General features: G+C 42.7%; 1 long non-coding RNA gene and 1 other non-coding gene across 2 annotated transcripts in view; both read right to left on the bottom strand.

Annotated features, from left to right (window-relative positions):
• LOC120871464 overlaps positions 1 to 22,053 on the bottom strand; it is a 51,111-nt gene that overhangs the window by 9,101 nt on the left and 19,957 nt on the right. The gene's annotated exons all lie outside the window — the stretch shown is intronic.
• LOC120871690 lies at positions 3,749 to 3,879 on the bottom strand. The gene has a single exon (XR_005723110.1). It is a non-coding gene; the product is annotated as a small nucleolar RNA SNORA30/SNORA37 family (small nucleolar RNA).

Genomic DNA, 22,053 nt, shown 5'->3' with positions numbered 1-22,053 from the left:
AAGAAATAGTACAGGCCCATTTAATATATGAACCTGGACATAAAAATCTGAAATAAAACAATGACCATTAAATTCCTATGCCTTTAAAACTAGGAAGAAGTGAAGTCACTCAGTCGTGTCTGACTCTTTGCGACCCCATGAACTGTATGGCCTGCCAGGCTCCTCTGTCCATGGGATTTTCCAGGTGAGAACACTGGAGTGGGCTGCCATTTCCTCCTCCATTAAAACCAGGAAAACGTAGATTGAACGTGCATCCACGTGATGAACACACGCGCGGTATTGCCAAGGGCAGAGCTCTGCCCCTAAGCGGTGTATCTGTGAACACACCCCCATACGGAAAAGCGATCAGCACTGAACTACGGAGCACGTCCCGCTCGGAGAACTGGGTGCCGCCGAGTCTAAGGTCCACCCTGTGATCACACAAGGCGGCAGACCCGGGACACTCCTACTCTAGGGGCACTGACACGGGCCTGCCAGTGTGAGGGGGACTCCACGCAGTTCAGCCACTTCCTAAGAAACTGCTCCTGTGAAAGCAGAGTGACTTTAGTCATCTGCAGAGCAGATCGAAGGATGCAAGGGTAGCGCAGCGCCACGGAGGATCTTTGAGCACAGGTGGGTGGTCCTTGTTACCTTAGGAAACTCGATTTACCTAATCTGTCAGAGGTGGAGAATTCGCGTGTCTGAAGTTTGCTAGCGGCTTCCCAGGAGAGGCCGGCCCTTAGTGAGGCTCTGGTATCCATGTGCTGGGACCTTACAGACAGCCAGCAGGACTGCTCTTAGTTCCTGACGCTGAGCTGCACCGTGTGTGGGGTCTAGTTTCCCAACCAGGGGTCAAACCCGGGCCCCCTAAGGTGGGAGCACGGAGTCTTAACCACTAGGCCACCAGGGAAAGTCCAACGGTGCTGCTTCGTAAATATTTTGTTTGGCTGCTAGGCTGCGGCAGGAGGTGTCTCCCCTGCAACGTGTGGGGTCTCTCCTTGAGGCGCAGGGACCCTGGAGCGGTGGCGCGTGGGCTTAGCTGCTCCCAGGCATGCAGATCTTAGTTCCTTTACCGGGAACCGAACCCATGTCCCTGCACCGCCTGGCGGATTCTTCTGCTTTTCTCCCTCATGTCCTGCCCTGCCCTCTCACCCTCTGTGTCCTGACTCTCGCCCCCCCTGCCTTCTCTCTCTCTCTGGTCCTTCCTTTCTGCCTCTTTCTTCCCTTCTCTCTCTCTCTCTCTCTTGCCCTGTCTCCCTCCCTTTTTCTTTCTCTGTCTCTCAATATGGCCCTGTCTCTTTCTCTCCTGCCCTCCTTTCTGTCCCTGCAAGGCAGGTTCTTAACCTCTGGACCACCAGGGAAGTCCCTGTTTTGTTGTTGTTAACCTGAGGAATTCTGGACAAGGGCCACAGCTTGGTGGTACCTTTTCCAATTTAAAGCCTTTCCTCAACTCTCCCAATGAGAGTGCAAGCTTACAGACTCTAACAATACTAAATAATGGCAAACAGCAGGGAACTTGACAGACTAATGCTGCATCCACTCCAGCAAATGAGGCCGAAACATCTGGATCCAAATACATTAAAGGGACGCGTTGGCATTAAGGAAACATTCTGCCTCCCAAATGAATTTGCATCCAATCTCAAGATATTTATTAGATCTGCAGCAATTGTGCATTTGGGCCTTAGGGAATAACATGTTCTTAAATATATAAATATCTTCGATATAGGTATATAAATAAGAAGTTCTAAAATTTTAAAATAATTTTGAATCCCAGTAGCAGAGCTCAAAGTCTGCCTTTCTAGTTAACTGGACAGGTAAATGGGTTTGCATTCTGATCTGCCGGGCAGCATTCTGTCAAGTCTGAATTTTTTTTCCCCCCATAAATGGAAGTTACAGAAGTTTTTTTTTCTGAAGTGTAGCCATTCTCTTTTTGAACCCAAAATGCAAATATAAAATTGCTATGTAATTCAGAAAAAAGAGATAGTTCTTATCTAAACATTTCAGAAATCACTGACTCTACAAATACTTGCTGAGAGTTTGTTGTGACAAATAGACTATAGCCTCCCCCGCCCCCCAAAAGCAAGAAAGTTAAAACAGATATTAAAAGTCCATAAAATAACTTGTGTCCTCTCTCCTGTACTACTGCTCTCTCCTGCATTACGAACAGTCCAAACAGCGTGATGAATGAAAATGCCCATTATGGTTCCTCCCGACCTCTGCCCTGCTAGAACAGCCCTGGCTTTGCCCGGGATGAGCCAGGGCAGAGGCACAGGGGCTCTGAGTGGAGGCTGCAGGTGACGAGGCCTGATCAGGGCCTTTGCTGTGAATGCTGAACATGTGGTAAAAAAGAAGCAAGTCAGAAGAGCCAGCAAACTGAAGACGGACACGATAGCCAAGGAGTAAGATACACACATCAAATGGATGAACACCCAAGTCTAAGGCCATCCAGAGACGGGCCTCTGTGATCTTGAGTGTAAATAAATAATGGAATCAATCAGAAGAGAAGCCCCGAGTCCCTTCCTACAGCTTAGGCTCAGCCCACTCTCCTGGTTTTTCAAGCAGTCGTGTATGGGATGTGAGAGTTGGACCATAAAGAAAGCTGAGCACCAAAGAACTGATGCTTTTGAACTGTGGTGATAGAGAAGACTCTTGAGAGTCCCTTGGACTGCAAGGAGATCCAACCAGTCCATCCTAAAGGAGATCAGTCCTGAATACTCATTGGCAGGACTGCAGCTGAAGTGGAAACTCCAGTACTTTGGCTCCTGATGCGAAGAACTGACTCATTTGAAAAGACCCTGATCCTGGGAAAGATTGAGGGCAGGAGGAGACAGGGACGACAGAAGATGAGATGGCTGGATAGCATCACCGACTCAATGGACATGAGTTTGGGTGAACTCCAGGAGTTGTTGATGGACAGGGAGGCCTGGCGTGCTGCGGTTCATGGAGTCGCAAAGAGTCAGACACAACTGAGTGACTGAACTGAACTGACCCTGCTCTCACTGTGGGGGAGCCACCTGGAACCCCTCCATGGCCCCCACCTAAACGGCCAGACCGGCTCTGGCTTGCTCGCTGAAGGACCCACACCGTCAGAGCTTTCCTCTCAGGAGAAGCCCCCCTCACAGGCTCATGCGCTGTACTCTCTCCAGCGGCCCCACATCCCTGTCCTGCGAACCTGCCGTTTCTCTGCTTCTTTCGGAACGAAGCTCTATACTCAGTGCAGCCCATGTCTCTCCTGAACCACCCTTCAGACCACGCTTCTGCCGGCGCGAGATCAGGCGCAGCACCGCTGTCAGCCCGGTGGCCGGTTCTTGCTCCTCGCGGTGCGGCACCACCTGCAAGGGGACGTGGAATACAGGCGTGATCTGCATGCAACCACGCTTCTAAACACAGGCAGGCAACTCTATTTACTGGAACAGAGACTGAGGAGGCAGCGAGGTAAATCCCAAGGTGGGGCCCTCCACGCAGTGCTTCTCAACACAGTGACGACGGCCTGTGCTGTCCAACCCAGCGGCCACTAAGCACACGTGGTCTGAGCAGCCAAAGCACGGCCAGAGTGACCGAGGATATGAAATGCACTCTATCTGTACACACAGCGGCCTGGTCTCGTAAATACACCAATACTGCAGAGAAGCAAGAGGCTAGGAACTCCTCAACAGAGAATTTTTTTTTTCTCTTTTTTTTTAAATTTCTTTTCTTTTTTTTTTCTTTTTCTTTTTTTTTTTCTTTTTTTTTTTTTCCTTTTTTTTTTCTCTCTTTTTTTTTTTTTCCTCTCTGTCCCATCAATTGACAGTTGCCACTGACACAATCTCAAGGCAAAGATATCATCAAGGGTTTTCAATTTTAGCACCAGCTACCAAATCCTGGCCCCACGATCTGGGGGAGGACCTGTGAAAGTGCTAGCTCAACAGAGAATTTTAAGTAACTGACACCACAACCAAATGTAAATACAACTGTAGTTTTATATACTAGCAACAAACACTGGAAGACAAAATTAAAACCCATTCTGTTTACTATGTCAATAAATATAAACTGATTAAAACACATTGATCTCTATAGTCAAAATGGGTAAAGTTCATAACATGTAGATTATACCTCAATAAAGTTGATGAAAAAATACCTAGGGATAAATTTAATGAAAGGCAAGTAAGATTTCTACATTGAAAAAGACAAACCACTACTGAGAAAAATTAAAGACATAAATGGAGAAAGATACTACATTGACAGGTGGAACACTCAATATTGTTAAGATGTTAATTCTCCCCAGACTTATCTATAGCACCACAACTGTGATGAAAATACTGACATAAACAGGAAAAAGTCTTAGTCTTTTTATTAGAAATTGCCAAGATATATTTAAAATTTGGAAATGCAAAGAATCTAGAAGAGTCAAAACAAACTTGAAGAAAGTCGCCTTCAAAATTTACTTTACAGCTATAGTAAGTAAGACTATGTAGTTTTGGAATATAAACAAGCAATGGACAGAGGAGAGTCCAGAAAAATATAAAAAGAAGAGAGCCCAGACATAGACGGTCAACCGATTTTCAACCAAGGGTACCAAAGAAACTCAACAGAGGGAAAGAATAGTATTTTCTACATATGGCAGTAAGACAACTATGTATCTTCAGAAAAATAAAACCTCAATGATTACCTTACGTCACACTCAAAAAGTAACTCAAGATGGATCATAAACCTAGACATAAAAGCTGGAATTACAAAGCTTCATTCACAGGAAAATACCGCTTGACCTCAAGTCAGGCAAAGATTTCATAAGACACAAAAAACACTAACCATCAGAGAAACTAAATGGTGTTCTGTCAAAATGAAAACCTTTTGCTCTTCAGAAGATATCACTAAGAAAATAACTAGGCAAGCACAGCCTAGAAGAAAATATTCATGAAAAATTTTCATAGTAACTTTACCTGATGGCACAGCTCTATCTGGAATGAATATATCTATTATCACCTGCAACTCACCAGTAAGATAGCAAACACTAAAGATGAAAGATCGAAGCAGAAACTTCACAAAGGAAGACACACGAATGATCGATAAGCACATCAAAGTACGCTCAAAGCCATTAGTCATCCGGGAATGCAAATTAAAATCACAGTAAAAACAAAACACTTCCTACCTTTAGAATGGCTAAATCAGACACTGGCCACACACACCGAGGGTTGGTGCGCATCCAGAACCGAAATGATACAACCGTTTACTGAAAACTGTTTAGCAGTTTCTCATAAAACTTAATACACACTCACCCAAGCCTATGTCTTGTGAGAAATGAAAACAGATGCCCACAGAGAGACTCCTACAGGAATGTCCACCGTTGCTTTGTTCACGGGCGCCCCCAAATGGGAAAACCCGAGTGGCAGGATAAAGGAGCTGTGGTACAGACAGACAAGGGGCACGGTGCTAGAGAAAGAAGGAACGAAGGGGGCGGGTGGCAACGGGAGTGAGAATCAGACACACTGAGGTGAGCAAGGAAGTCAAACACAAGAGTTCACCCTTGAGGATCCCATTTATATAAAGTCCTGCTAAGTCGCTTCAGTCATGTCCAACTCTGTGCAACCCCATAGACGGCAGCCTACCAGGCTCCGCCGTCCCTGGGATTCTCCAGGCAAGAACACTGGAGTGGGCTGCATTTCCTTCTCCAATGCAGGAAAGTGAAAAGTGAAAGTGAAGTTGCTCAGTCGTGTCCGACTCTTAGAGATCCCATGGACTGCAGCCCACCAGGCTCCTCCGTCCACGGGATTTTCCAGGCAAGAGTACTGGAGTGGGGTGCCATTGCCTTCTCCTAGAATAGTCAAAACAAACTTATGGCGACAGAAATCGAAGAGGCTGCCTCTGGGAGGAAAAGGGGATTATGGGAAAGGGACAGGATGGACCGTCCTAGCGTGATGCAACTGTTCCTGTATCTCGACTGGAGTGCTGATTACATGAGTGGGTGTTTGTCAAAACTTATCAAATCGTACTCTCAAAGTTTACACATCTTACTGTGCGTAAATTACAGAAAAGCCTCAGCTGATTTTTCTTTTGGGGGGGGTGGGGGCTAGAAATTAACAAGGTGATTCTAAACTTTGTATGGAAATACAGAGGAGCCACGAATATCCAAGGCAGTCTAGCCGGGGGAATAAAAGAGCTTGGTAAGTTCCATGGCCAGAAAAGAAGCTCCACTGTAAAGCTACAATTAAGACACGTAGCACTGTGCTTTGTCAGAAACCTTTCCCATCTTTTTTTTATTCCCTGGTTAATAGACATTTTTACTTTCAAATACCGCACACCGATATATAGGGCATTCACATCCTAAATGCTCTAGTGTTTATAGAAATTGTCGTGGTGCTTGGATGAACAAGGGAATCACACAAAAACGAAAACAAAAATGGAACTTTGGCGGGGGTGGGGGGTGCAGTTCTGTGCTTTCCAGCATCTTGCACAGTAAGCCCTGACTTGTCTTTTTACCCCCAAAATATGTCTTCAGTAGCTACTGAGTCTGCCACTGTCACAATGAGTTACCTGCACTTATTCCAAATAATCTCCTTTACTACAATCTGTATGCAAATTGTATAAGGTTTCTTATGCCCAAGCATGAAAGATGATTTTCCCAGCAGACGAGGTGGCTGCCTGTCCTAAAATCATGGTGCTGATTTCCATGGAGAGATCTTACCAGAACCCTCCGCTTAACTCTGTCCCAGCACTCTGGTGGCTGCGATCGGGGCCCAGGGAGGTGGTGCCCTGGCCACAGAGTTGAGCAGAGAGTGAAGTGGGGGGTACAGGGGGGTGGGGTGGTTCCTGCCCTTGGTTACTGGGTGGGGGCCGGGTGCTGGTGGCCCCCCTTCTAGAGTGCAATGCAAAGCGACACCGTGCATACGCGGCGTTGTTTGCACGATGGTTTTTAGTTTTGTTTTGTTTCTATTTGTACTTATGAAATCTACATGCATGGAACTCTAAACCTCAAAAAAAATTAAGACAGTAGTACTGGTGCAAAGCTAGACAAACATGAATGAAACACAACAGAAAGTCTGGAAACAGACACGATTTATGGCAAAGATGACACTGTAGTGCAGTGGAGAAAGAACAGACTTTTCAATAAACGCAGGTAGTTTGACTGAATGTACATATTTTAAAAAAGCAATCTTGACCTCCACAGGTCAAGTTTTGGTGGGCTATATGAAACTAAAAGGCAGAAAATCGACGGAAAATATTTAGAAGAAAACAGAAGACATCATCTCCATAACCTTAAGGTAAGAAAATGTTTCTTAAACAGGATATAAAAAGGCGACAAACTGGACAATCAACTACAGAATGACTAAACCAATGACTGTGTGTCAGACAACGGAAAACGCTATGGGAACCACGTGTAACAGCACAAATATTTGAAATAGAATGTGGAAGGAAAGAAGTCAGAATACATACCATGTTTTTCTGTTTACATACAGTTCAAAACCTAGCGAAACAAGCGGATAGGGTTAAAGTTAGGATCCTGGCTACTCCTGGTGTGTGCGTGTCTAGATGGGCTCACTCGGGAAGAAACCGTCACGCTGTGCAATCACAGTTCATGTACCCTCCCGTGTGTGTGTCACACATCAGTATGCATCAAGTTAAAAAGACCCCCGACCCAGTTCTCCTCCCTAGCCGTCTTCCCTCTGAAGTCTCCTGCATCTCAGTAGAACGGCAGCTCTATCCCGCCGTTCAGGACAAAATCAGGGAGGCCGTGCCCACCACGCTCCTTTCTCTCACGCTTCACACAGTCCAGCACAAACCTGCTGGACGTCTCACCACTGCCAGCTGCTCGCTGCCCACCAGGCTTCCTTCCTGGTCTTTCCTGCGCCCACCCTCCCTCCCCACGCTCTGTTCTCCATAACGGCAGCCACAGCAACCACTGCTGAACATACAACCGCTCACCTTACAAGTTTGCTCCAAAGCCTTCTCAGCCCTCCTCCGGCCTGTGACTCTCCGTGCTCTGGCCCCGCGGCCTGACACGCCAGAGGCTCGCGCCTCTGCAGGGCTGCCCTCCAGTGTCCTCCTGGCTCCTGCACTTGCCCCACCCAGCGTCCGCTCTCTCACCCCTCAGAGGCTGGCCCTCTATCACTGCATTATCTGCAATCATGTCCTAAACCCTTTACTCCACGTTATTCTCATCACAGTTCTTCCTATCAAATGGTAATACAATTAGTTTGCTGCAAGGTCCATATGTTCATCAGATCATGAACTCCTTATTGCAAAATTCAGACTTAAAGAAGGTAGGAAAAACCACTAGACCATTCAGGTATAACCTACATCAAACCCTTATGATTACATGGTGCAAGTGACAAATAGACTCAAAGGACTAGATCTGATAGAGTGCCTGAAGAACCATGGACAGCAGTTCATGACACAGGGATCAAGACCATCCCCCAGACAAAGAAAGGCAAAAAGGCAATAAGTTGTCTAAGGAGGCCTTACAAATAGCTGTGAAAAAAAGAGAAGCAAAAGGCAAAGGAGAAAAGGAAAGATAAACCCATTTGAACGCAGAGTTCCAAAGAACAGCAAGGAGAGATAAGACAGCCTACCCTAAGTGATCAATGCAAAAAAAAATAGAGGCAAACAATGGAATGGGAAAGACTACAGATCTCTCCAAGAAAATTAGCTACCAAGGGAACATTTCATGCAAAGATGGGCACAATAAAGGACAGAAATGGTATGGACCTAACAGAAGCAGAAGATATTAAGAAAAGGTGGCAAGAACACACAGAAAAACTATACAAAAAATCTTCATGACCCAGATAACCATGATGGTGTGATCACTCACCTAGAGCCAGACATCCTGGAACGCAAAGTCAAGTGGGCTTCAGGAAGCATCACCATGAACAAAGCTAGTGGAGATGATGGAATTCCAGTTGAGCTATCGCAAATCCTAAAAGATGATGCTATGAAAGTGCTGCATTCAATATGCCACCCAATTTAGAAAACTCAGGAGTGGCCACAGGTCTGGAAAAGGTCAGTTTTCATTCCAATCCCAAAGAAGGGCAATGCCAAAGAATGTTCAAACTACTGCACACTTGCACTCATTTCACACGCTAGCAAAGAGAAAAAGTGAACTCACTCAGTCGTGTCCGACTCTTTGGAACCCCATGGACTGTAGCCTACCAGGCTCCTCCATCCATGGAATGTTCCAGGCAAGAGTACTAGAATGGGTTGCCATTTCCTTCTCCAGAGGATCTTCCCGACCCAGGGATCAAACCCAGGTCTCCCACACTGCAGGCAGACGCTTTACCATCTGATCCACCAGGGAAGCCCTCACACGCTAGCAAAGTAATGCTCAAAATCTCCAAGCCAGGCTGCAACACTAGGTGAACTGTGAACTTGAGATGTTCAAGATGGATATAGAAAAGGCAGAGGAACCAGAGACCATATTGCCAACATCTGCTGGATCACTGAAAAAGGAAGAGAATTCCAGAAAAACATCTACTTCTGCTTTATTGATTATGCCAAAGCCTTTGACTGTGTGCATCACAACAAACTGTGGAAAATTCTTCAAGCGATGGGAATACCAGACCACCTTACCTGCCTCCTGAAAAATCTGTATGCCGATCAAGAAGCAGCAGTTATAACTGGATAAGAAACAAAAGATTGCTTCCAAACTGGGAAAGGAGTACATCAAGGCTGCATATTGTCACCCTGCTTATTTAACTTATATGCAGAGTACATCATGCGAAATGCTGGACTGGATGAAGCACAAGCTGGAATCAAGATTGCCGGGAGAGATATCAATAACCTCAGATACACAGATGATACCACCCTTATGGCAGAAAGTGAAAAAGAACTAAAGAGCCTCTTGATGAAAGTGAAAGAGGAGAGTGAAGAAGTTGGCTTAAAGCTCAACATTCAGAAAACTAAGATCATGGCATCCAGTCCCATCACTTCATGGCAAACAGATGGGGAAACAAAGGAAACAGTGAGATACTTTATTTTGCGGGGCTCCAAAATCACTGCAGATAGTGACTGCAGCCATGAAATTAAAAGTCACTTGCTCCTTCGAAGAAAAGCTATGACCAACCTAGACAGCATATTAAAAAGCAGAGACATTACTTTACCAACAAAGGTCTGTCTAGTCAAAGCTATGGTTTTTCCAGTAGTCATGTATGGATGTGAGAGTTGGACTATGAAAGGAAAGCTGAGTGCCGAAGAACTGATGCTTTTGAACTGTGTTCAGAAGTGTTGGAGAAGACTCTTGAGAGTCCCTTGGACTGCAAGGAGATCCAACCAGTCAATCCTAAAGGAAATCAGTCCTGAACATTCATTGGAAGGACTGATGCTGAAACCCCAGTACTTTGGCCATGTGATGTGAACTGACTCATTGGAAAAGACCCTGATGCTGGGAAAGATTGAAGGCAGGAGGAGAAGTGGACAGAGGATGAGACGGTTGGATGGCATCACCAACTTGATGGACATGAGTTTGAGCAAGCTCCAGGAGTTGGTGATGGACAGGGAAGCCTGGTGTGCTGCCTTCAGTCCGTGGAATCACAAAGAATCGGACACGACTGAGCAACTGAACGGATGGAAGGTCCATTAGACAGGTACTTTGCGTTTTATTCAGAAGCATGTATTCCCTCACCACCTAAATAGCATATATATATTTTTAAACTGAGTGTTGTTTAATTAGTAAATATGAGAGAGACACAAAACCTTCACGTAGAGGACATAAAGCTTTACTGAAACACATTAACAAGAAAGATGGATCATATTCATGGACAGGAAGCCCAAGTATCATAAAGGGTCAATTATCTCAAACTTAGTGTGAAAATCAGGTGTAACACCAACTAAAATCCTGTGTTTTTAACAAGATCATTGAAGAGTTCATATAGCAAAGGACTCGGGGTTCTGATAATGAAAGGGTGTGTGTACAGCAAAGCGAGGAGTGTTCTACATGGAGTGAGGCTAGTAAGAGCCTAGGCCAGAACGCCTGCAGGCGAGTCACACCCCTTCTCCCACACACAGGGCTGGGTGTCCAGGAGCTCAGTTCCCTGGATCCTGCCAGCAGGCTTCGGGTTAGACTCCCAGTGGAAGGCTCTCCTAAAACCAGAGGGCAGAGGAGACGCTGTAGTCTTTCTGCTCCTTTGTCTAGAAGGGCAGACGCGTGATTCTGCAGCAATCTTCAGGTGTTTTTTTGTAAATCATCAGTATCAGTGACAACTGATTAATTCCAGAGGTCTTCTGTGGTTTCTGCGCCTTCCTGACTCCCTACAAGGTAGCGGCAAGCCTGAGAGGCAGCCGCCAGTCACTTCCTGCCCTGTACAGTCACGCCACTGTTTTGCTAAGGGCCCTGTTCTCCACACTAAACCCATTCTTGCTTGAAATACTTAAGAGTGGTTTGGTTCTCCTGACTGGACCCTGGTTGAATGAAAAGTTACAGTAAGTAAGGCAGACTGGTGATGATTAGCACAGAAATAAACAACTAAAGAAAGAGAAAGCTCAGAATTAAACTCATGCATATATTGAAACTTGGTATTGACAGAAGTGAAAATGCAGGTCAGTTTCATGGACAGTTCATAGATCAACAGCAGCTTATAGATCAAAATATGAACTATTCAATAAAGATTGTTGGGACCCATTTCATAAGAAATACCTATTTCAACAGAAAAAAAAAAACAACCCTGGATCCCTACTTCTTACACACATAAAGCTCAATTCCAGGTGAATTATAGCCTTAAATGTGAAAAATAAGAATATTCTTCTGTTTAGCTTATAGAAACTTATCATTTCAAAGTAAGAAAAGATTTCTTAAAATAAGACACAAAGAAAATTAACTTCTGTGCACCAAAAGACATCTTAAGGTCCATCAAGGTGTTGTAACAGCAAAATGTTAAAATTTTGTTTTTAAAAAAATCAACTTAAATACCCATCAAGACGACAATGAGGAAGTGTACAGCGATGAGAAAGAATGAACTAGAGCAGGGGTCCCCAGCCTCGGGGTCTAATGCCTGATGGTTTGAGGCAGAAGGGATGCAATAATAGGAATAAAGTGCACAAGAAATTCAGTGCCCTTGAATCATCTGCAAACCACCCCCCGACACCCCCACCGTCCAATCCTACTCCAGTCTGTGGAAAAACTGTCTTCCACAAAACCAGTCCCCGGTGCCAAAAAGGCTGGGGACTTGTTAACACACACACATAGGTAAATCCCATCAAAAAAATGAGTAAAATTAATCTGTTACAGAGAAGCATGAGAACTGTAACTGGAGAAAATATAACCTGGGAGGAATATACCAGCAGTTTCAATTATATTTATAATGTTTTATTTCCTAGGATAGATGGTAGACAAATGGGTTTTCATTATTATTCTAACTACCTTTAAGCCTGAAACTTTTAAAATAAATGTTACTATTTAAGTTGAAAAAATTTTGTCCAAACCGGTTAAAATAAAAATCAGAACAGTTTTATTTTAGCACATCACCTGTTTTCCAGAGGTGGGGGGAAGCACTCATAAGGAAGTTCCACACAGGTAACATCAGATGACAGTTTCCAGACATTTAGCTGATTCTGACACTGTAGCAAGGCAACTGACTTCATGTAGAAACTGACCAAGTTGATAATTAGTCCAGATCCGAGTAACTGATGAAGCTCGAATACACCTTAAAAGACTGGGTGGGGCTGGCCCTCAGGCAGGCGCTGACTGGTAAATGATATATCTCCAACTCCATGAAAAGAAAATTTGCTTACAACCCTGAACTGTACTTTGAGTCACGTGCACACATCAGGTGAACGTATAGGACAAAAGAACATTTGGGGAGTCTGACCTTTTCTACCAGAGGTTACAGGATAGAACTGTTTTTTCCCCTAGTCTTTGGTATGAACGGCTGCTTGGAAGTAAAATGTTCCTTCAGGCTGGCTATGGAGGCCAAAGAATGGTTACTTTGATTTTATTAAAACAAAACAAAACAGTAAAAGTGGTTCTACGGACAGGGTTCTGAAGAGGCCAGTGACTTCACAACTGACTGAGTCGATGCTGGATGGCTTTCTGAGCCCATCCCCACCTCAGCCCTCTGTCCCCCATTCCTACCCAGATCTTCACATACACACACAGCGTATGTGACTTTTCACACTTTCAGAATTCACAGAAGGATGCTGAACTTTCTACAGAGGGATATGTTTTTGATACATCTTCCTGGCCACCAAAGAGCTTCTGGCAGTTTTCGTATTCTTTTCGAAGAATAAGTTGCAAACAATGACTTTTTTTTTATTTGAAAAATTTGTAATCAAATAATTCTTTTGAAAGAAAACCCACATGCAATAAGATTTGCATCATGCTTTCCATAAATCATGAAAAACCTATTTTTATATGTATGTCAATTTGGATATTCCTTTTACAATAATGCATTGAGGAACACCTATATACAAATATACTCCTCAATTTCCAAAAAACGTTTCGAGAAGCTGCTCTAAATAAAAGCACAGAATCCACAGAAACAAAAATAAGAGTCACGGAATGAGGTAGGAAGAAGAAAGTAAGTAAATCACACACACTTGAGGGTTCTGCAGATTGTGGTCTATGATCACTCACACAGCCTCCTCCGAAGGGCTCCTCCAAGTGCGAATGGCAAGTACACAGTGGGAAGGATAGCAAAGCACTCTATTTTTTTAATTGAAGTACAGTTGATTCACAATGTTAATTTCCACTGTGCAGCAAAGTGATTCAGTTACACACACCTATACTCTTTCCCAGTATGGTTTATCACAGGAACTGACTACAGCTCCCTGAGCTACACAGTAGGACCTTGCCGTTTCTCCATCCTGGATGTCACCGTCTGCATCTGCTAACCCCAAACGCCCAGTCCTTCCCTCCCGCATACCCCTCCCCGTGTCGAGCACAAGTCTGTTCCATGAGGCTGTTGCTGTTCCACAGATCTACGCGTCTGTCCTGTATTTTAGATGCCGCGTATAAATACTGCCATGCAGCACGCGTCTTTTCCTCATCGCTCAGTGCGATGGTCTCCAGGCCCACCACGCTGCTGCAGTGGCACTCTTCTCTTTGAATCAAGGGGGTCGTCCTGTGCTCAGAGACAGTTTGCGTGCTGCCCCCCGCCCCCAGATGCCCAGGCATCCAGGAATGATCAAGTGACTCCTTCCACACAAACAGCCAGAGCCCTTACTAATGCTCTTGCTTTCATCATCTTTTTCTTTAATGACTAAGAAGACTTTGAGATGACTTCCAGAAAACTTATCTGGGAGTCCCTGAATCCTTCAGACCACAGACTAGTTACTAAGCCGCTGAGAGGAAGTCTCACCATGGCCAAACTCTGCCGGTCCTGGCCATGCCCTGAGCACAGGACATTCGTCATGACCATGAGAAGCAAAAGGTTACTAACTGAACATTTTCCTCCTTACTACTGTCTGGATCTTCTGCTCTGGCTTTTTCCTCTCTCCCTTGCTGTGCTCTGAACTCCAGGCAGAAGATTTTATGTTTATTGTGGAATGAACTGATAAAGGGAAATGGTGGAAATGAGAAGGCTTTCTGTTGACGTGACTCATAAACTTTAATGGTATATTTCCCTGAAAGACATCCAATTACCACAACTCTAATAATCTTGCTAATCTTGTATTAGTTTTTTTTTTTTAGTTTTTTTTTTTAGTGTTTTTTTTTTTTAAGGGCAAAATGTCAATGAATAGTACCTTCACTTCCCATTTTCTGAAAATTAAGCTGAACCTTTAAATAATATTAGGAAAGTAAATATTTTAATTTATCAGGATAAGAAAAATGGCTAACAGATAAACATTTCCCAACTTTTCCATTCCAAATAAGCTTAGAATTCCCCTCTCAGAGCATTATATCATAGAAGTTTGCCAAAAAGAACATTTAGCATGACTAAAGGAAACATGTAGGATATTCTAAATTAAAAAAAATTTTTTTTAATTAGAGGAAAATTGCTTTATAATGTTGTGTTGGTTTCTGCCATCCAACAACGCAAATCAGCCTTAAGTATACAAATGTCCCTTCACTCTGGAGCCTCCCCTCCCCCTCAGCCATGCCCCTTTCAGTCTTCACAGAGCGCCAGGCCAGGATCCCTGTGTTACACAGCAACGTATCAGTAGCAGTCTGTTTCACATATGATAGTGCACATATACATAAATCCTGATGCCACTTTCTCAACTTGAGAAGCACTCAACTCACTGGCCTAGTTTCCACAGTTCACAGGAAGCACCAAAGTGGCTGCAACATTTTACACCAGCAGACGAGGGTTCCAATTTCCCCATATCTTCACCACCACTTGTTATTAACTATGTTATTAACTGTTATGACCATCCTAGTGGGTGTGAGGGCTCCCCTGGTAGTTTAGCCGGTAAAGAATCTGCTTGCAATGTAGGAGACCCCAGTTTGATTCCTGGGTTCAGGAAGATCCCTGGGAGGAGGGATAGGCTACCCTATCCTTGACATTTTAGGAAACAGTGAACTAAAATGGCCTGGAATGGGTGAATTTAAATCAGAAGACCATTATATCTATTACTGTGGGCAAGAACACCTTGGAAGAAGTGGAGTAGCCCTCATAATCAACAAGAGTCCAAAATGCAATACCTGGGTGCAATCTCAAAAATGACAGAATGATCTCTGTTCATTCCAAAGCAAGCCATTCAATATCACATTATCCAAGTCTATGCCCCAACCACTAATACCGAAGAAGCTAAGGTCGAATGGTTCTATGAAGACCTACAAGACCTTCTAGAACTAACACACACACACACACAAAGATGTCCTTTTTGTCATAAGGGACTAGAAAGCAAAAGTAAGAAGTCAAGAGATACCTGGAGTAACAGGTAAGTTTGGCCTTGGAGTACAAAATGAAGCAGGGCAAAGGCTAACAGAATTTTGCCAAGAGAATGCACTGTTCATAACAAATGTTCTCTTCAAAAAACACGAGAGGACTCTACACATGGACATCACCAGATGGTCAATACTGAAATCAGATGGATTATATTCTTTGCAGCCTATATTCTTTGCAGCCTTCTCCTATAGATGGAGAAGCTCTATACAGTCAGCAAAAACAAGACTGGGAGCTGACTGTCACTGAGATCATGAACTCCTTATTGTCAAATTCAGACTTAAATTGAAGAAAGTAGGGAAAACCACTAGACCATTCAAGTATGGTCTAAATCAAATCCCTTAGGATCATACAGTAGAAGTGACAAATAGATTCAAGGGATTAGATCTGATAGAGTGCCTGAAGAACTATGGACAGAAGTTTGTGGCATTGTGTATGAGGTGGTGATCAAAAACCTTGTACAGGAGGCTGTGATCAAAACCATCCCCAAGAAAAAGAAATGCAAAAAGGGAAAAAGGTTATCTGAGGAAACCTTACAAATAGCTGAGAGAAGAGAAGCGAAAGGCAAAGGAGAAAAGGAAAGATATACCCATTTGAGTGCAGAGTTCCAAAGAACAGCAAGGAGAGATAAGAAAGCCTACCTAAGTGATCAATGCAAAGAAACAGGGAAAACAATAGAACGGGAAAGATCTCTTCAAGAAACTTAGAGATACCAAGGGAACATTTCATGCAAAGATGGGCTCGATAAAGGACAGAAATGGTATGGACCTAACAGAAGCAAAAGATATTAAGAAGAGGTGACAAGACTACACAGAAGAACTGTACAAAAAAGATCTTAATGACTGAGATAACCACAATGGTGTGATCACTCACCTAGAGTCAGACATCTGAAGTGGCCTTAGGAAGCATCACTACAAACAAAGCTAGTGGAGGTGATGGAATTCCAGCTGAGCTACTGCAGATCCTAAAAGATGCTGTGGAAGTGCTGCACTGAATATGCCAGCAAATCTGGAAAACTCAGCAAAGGCCACAGGCCTGGAAAAGGTCAGTTTTCATTCCAATCCCAAAAAAGGGCACTGTTCAAACAATGTTCAAACTACCGCACAATTGCACTCATCTCACGCTAGCAAAGTAATGATGACAATTCTCCAAGCTAGGCTTTAACGATATGTGAACCAAGAACTTCCAGATGTTCAAGCTGGATTTAGAAAAGGCAGAGAACCAGAGATCAAGCTGCCAACATCCACTGGAACATCAAAAAAGCAAGATAATTCCAGAAAAACATCTACGTCTGCTGTATTGACTACGCCAAAGCTTTTGACTGTGTGCATCACAACAAACTGGAAAATTCTTCAAGCGATGGGAATATCAGACCACCTTACCTGCCTCCTGAGAAATCTGTATTCAGGTCGAGAAGCAGCAGAATCAGACATGGAACAATGGACTGGTTCCAAATTGGGAAAGGAGTATGTCAAGGCTATGCATTGTCACCCTGCTTATTTAACTTATATGCAGAGTACAATATGCAAAATGCCAGGCTAGATGAAGCACAAACTGGAATCAAGATTGCAGGAGAAATATCAATAACCTCAGATGTGCAGATGACACCACCCTTATGGCAGAAAGCAAAGACAAACTCAAGACTTTATTTTCTTGGGCTCCAAAATCACTCTGGACAGTGAATGTAGCCATGAAATTAAAAGACACTTGCTCCTTGGAAGAAAAACTATGACAAACCTAGACAGCATATAAAAAGCAGAGATATCACTTGCAGGCAAAGGTCCGTATAGTCAAAGCTATAGTTTTTCCAGTAGTCATGTACGGATGTGAGAGATGGACCATAAAGAAGGCTGAGCACCAAAGAACTGATGCTTTCGAACTGTGGTGCTAAAGAAGACTCGTGACAGTCCCTTGGACAACAAGGAGATCAAACCAGTCAATTCTAAAGAAAATCAAGGACTGAGGCTGAAACTCCAATACTTTGGCCACTTGATGTGAAGAGTCAACTTGTTAGAAAAGACCCTGATGCTGGGAAAGTCTGAGGGCAGGAAAAGGGGGCGACGGGATGAGATGGTTGGATGGCATCATTGACTCAGTGGACATGGGTTTAAGCAAACTCTGGGAGATAGTGAAGGACAGGGAAGCGGTGTGTATAGTCCATGTGGTTGCAAAGAGTCGAACTCGGCTGAGAGACTAAACAACAACAACCCGTATTCTTGCCTGGGAAATCCCATGGACAGAGAAGCCTGGCGGGCCACCCTCCATGGGGTCGGAAGTGTCGGCCAGAATTCAGCAACTAAACTACCACTAAACCACCACCACACACACACACACTTATACATACACACAGACAGACATATACATATCTCACAGTCGACAGGCCTATCCTTTGGCCATTAATACACCCCTTGCTTTCTGCAGCTGTGTAGTATGTTCTGAACACAGAAATGAGTCTCCTTAGAATACCCATAAACTGTCTGTTTAAATGCATGCAGTTTGACCTAAGTAAGTGGTATGATAAGGGACAGAAGGAGATAACAGGAGTAGGAAATTAAAAGTTACATCACAGCATCAACCAACACTTATGGGTATATATGACAAAAACCTTGGCTTCCCGAGAACACAAGCAGGCTAGGCAGTGAAGTAAACTGATACTCAAAGGGAGACACATTGATAATCACGAAAAGCAACCCAGGGAATATAATTGTGAATGCTTTTAAAGATGCTGTGAGACACTATTTTGATACAGTATTGATTGTATTATAGCTACTGCTGCTGTATTTCATTTTTATTTAATGTGATTTTGAGTATTTTAATCCTTCAAATGTAAAGCCAAAAATTCCAGTATTCAAAGTGTATGGTATGCTGTATGTGCTGCTTAGGAAGAAAATGCAAGCTCTTGTAATGTTAATTTATACATGTAAGACAAGTTTAATTTAAAAATCAGCTCTGGTTAGTATTGAGTTTTTAGAGAGCTTTATTACTGTTGTTCAACTATATAGGAAGACTTTCAAGTTCATTTGGAAATATAAAAGATAGGAAAACTCTGAGGGGGGAAAAACAATATATATTTATTTAAAAACAAGTAGTGGGCTTAAGCCATACAAACTGGTGAAAGCCTCAGTGACTGTGGTTCGCATGTAACAATGCTGTTAATGTCAAGTCTCTTCAGTCGTGTCTGACTCTTTGCGACACCATGGATATAGCCCGCCAGGCTCCTCTGTCCATGGGATTCTCCAGGCAAGAATACCGGAGTGGGTTGCCATTTCCTCCAGGGGCTCTTCCTGACCCAGGGAGGCCAATGAGGCAAAATAAACAACAGAAATAGACTAATACTTCAAAAGTTAGTATGTGGGAAAGGTGATATCTCAAATTACTAAGAAGAAAACAGACTGTTCGATAAACTGTCAGGATAATTCACTATTTAAAAAAATAAGAACACTATCCACTAGGATATATTCCATAAGAATCAAAGAGCTAAAGGTAAGAAAACAACAAACAACACTAGAAGGAAATATGGCCAAGTTCTTTAATAACTTTAGACTGAGAAAGCCCTTCTTTAACTGAACTCAAAATCCACAAACTGACAAAAATAAATGGAAAGACAGCCTGTGTTCATGGACTGGAAGAATCAATACTGTAAAACATCCATACTACACAAATCTAGATCCAATCCAATCCCTATCAAGATTCCAATGGCATGTTTTAAAGGAATAGGGGAAAAAAAATCCTAAAATCTATATGGAGTCAAAGCAATCCTGAGAAAGAACAACAAAGCAGGAGGCCTCACGCTTTATGATTTTAAGCTATATTATGAAGCTATGGTAGTCAAAACAGTACAGTATTGACATAAAAACAGTCACACAGAGCAGGGAAGCAGAATCAAGAGACCAGAAAGCTGACCCTTACTGAGACAGCCAGCTAACACTTGACAAGGGAGCCAAGAAAACACAACAGAGAAAAGCATTTCTTCACTAAATGCATCTGGGAAGACAGATAGTCACATGTGAAAGAATGAAACTAAACTCCTACCTTAAACACCACTCACAAAAATTCAAACTGGATGAAAGACTTAAATGTAAGACCTGAAACCATAAAAATCCTAGAGGAAATCATAGGAGAAAAGCTCCTTGACGTGAATGTTAGCAATAATATTTTAGATGACACCTAAAGTATAAAGAACAAAATAAAAAATAAGTGAGACTAAAAAGCTTCTGCACAGCAAAAGAAATGATCAACAAAATGAGAAGACAACCTATGGAATGGGAGAAATATTTTCAAACCATGTATCTGATAGGGGGTTAATATCTAAAATATATAAAGAATTTCTACAACTTAACAGCAGAAAAACAGTCTTTTTTTTTTTTTTTCTGTCACACCTTGCAGCTTGCAGGATCTTAATTCCCTGACCAGGGATCAAATCCGGGCACCAGCAGTTAGTCCTAACCACTGGATTGCCAGGGAATTCCCCAGGGCAAAGGACTTGAACAGACATTTTCCCAAAGAAGAGGTTCAAATGGCCAACCGGTACATGAAAAGGTGCCCAACATCACAAGTCAAAATCACAATGAACTACCTCACAGCTGTCGAATGAGTATCAACAAAAAGATACAAGGTCACAAGTCCTGATGAGAATGAAGGAAAAAGGAGCTCTTGTGTACTGCTGGTGGGAGTGTAAGTTAATGTAGTCACTATGGAAAACAGAAAAGCGGTTCCTCAAAAAATTCAAACGAAAACTGCCACGTGACCCAGCAATTCCACCTCCAGGTATATATCCAAAGGAGACGAAACGGCTGTGTTGAAGGCATACCTGCGACCCTGTGCTTCCTGCAACATTATTTACAACAATCAAGGCATGGAAACAAAGTGTCCACTAACAGATGAGTGGGTAAAGAACATGTGGGATAGATACATAGACAATGGAATTGCATTATTCAGCAAAAAAAAAAAAAAAAAGGAAATCCTGCCATTTATGACAACATGGATGAACGTGTAGGGCACTAAGGAATGCAAAACATTCAGAGAAAGACAAACACCATAGGATCTCACTTACATAGGTAATCTGAACACAAAATAATCTCCCCAAACTCAAAAGCCAAACTTGTAGAAAGAGAGATCAGATTTGTGGTTCCTGGAAGTGAAGAGCAGGAGGTATGGGTATTGGATGAAGGTGGTCAAAAGGTACAAACTCCCAGTTACAAGGTAACTATTGGGGGTGTAATGTATTACATGATAATATAATTGATCTTGCTGTATGATGTATCTGAAAGTTGGTAAAAGATCCTAAAAGTTTTCACTACTAAGAAAAGAAAAAAAATTTTGGGGGTGTCTTATATAAGATGATGAAAACTGAATGTACTGTGGTCATCACTTTGCAATATATGTAAGTCATTATGCTGTGAATTTACACAGTGATATACGTCAATTATAACACAATAAAGCTAAAAGGAAAAAATAAACTAGAAATAAATTTAATTACCAAATTTCTCCTCAGGGCAGGGCAGGGGAGAAGAACAGCATGCGGTCTCAAAAAAAAACAAAAAAACAAAACCACAAACTATGAAAGAAATTTAACATCATAAAAACAAGAAACTTCTATACAGAAAAAAGAAAACATCCACCAAAAGCAAAGTCAAGAGCACAATCGACAAAATCAGGAAAATATTTGAAACTCACATCACAAAAGACTTAATCTAATATATAAGATAGGCAACTTAATAGAAAACCAACCAATGGATAAAACTAAAATATGACAATTTTGATAAAAAATCCAAAGACTCAGGAACAAATTCTGTTGGCAAGGCTGAGGGGAAATAGTCTTTCTCATACATCAGTGGTAACAGTATAAAGTGGCACGATCCCTACTGATGGCAATTTGTTAATAAATACTCTTTCAAAATTAAACATGTACCCTTCCCTTTATGTACATAAAGACCTCTGATATATCTTGTGAAGAAACTAAAGTATGGAACAGTGTGTAAATGAGGCAGAAATCTGTCTAAAAGGGAGAAAATGTTCATTCCTACTTGTATGTATATCCATTAAATAACCACAATGGTGTGGTCACTCACCTAGAACCAGATATCTTGGGAGTGTGAAGTCAAGTGGGCCTGAGGAAGCATTAGTACAAAAAAAGCTAGTGGAGCTGATGGAATTCTAGCTGAGCTATTAAAATATTAAAAGATGATGCTGGGAAAGTGCTGTACTCAATATGCCAGCACATCTGGAAAACTCAGCAGTGGCCAAAGGACTGAAAAAAGTTGGTTTTTCATTCCAATCTCAA

The sequence above is a fragment of the Oryx dammah genome, unplaced genomic scaffold (assembly GCF_014754425.2).
Source record: "Oryx dammah isolate SB20612 unplaced genomic scaffold, SCBI_Odam_1.1 HiC_scaffold_12, whole genome shotgun sequence".
Taxonomy (NCBI): domain Eukaryota; kingdom Metazoa; phylum Chordata; class Mammalia; order Artiodactyla; family Bovidae; genus Oryx; species Oryx dammah.
The sequence above is the reverse complement of the archived record's forward strand: the minus strand, read 5'-3'. Positions and strand labels throughout refer to the sequence as shown.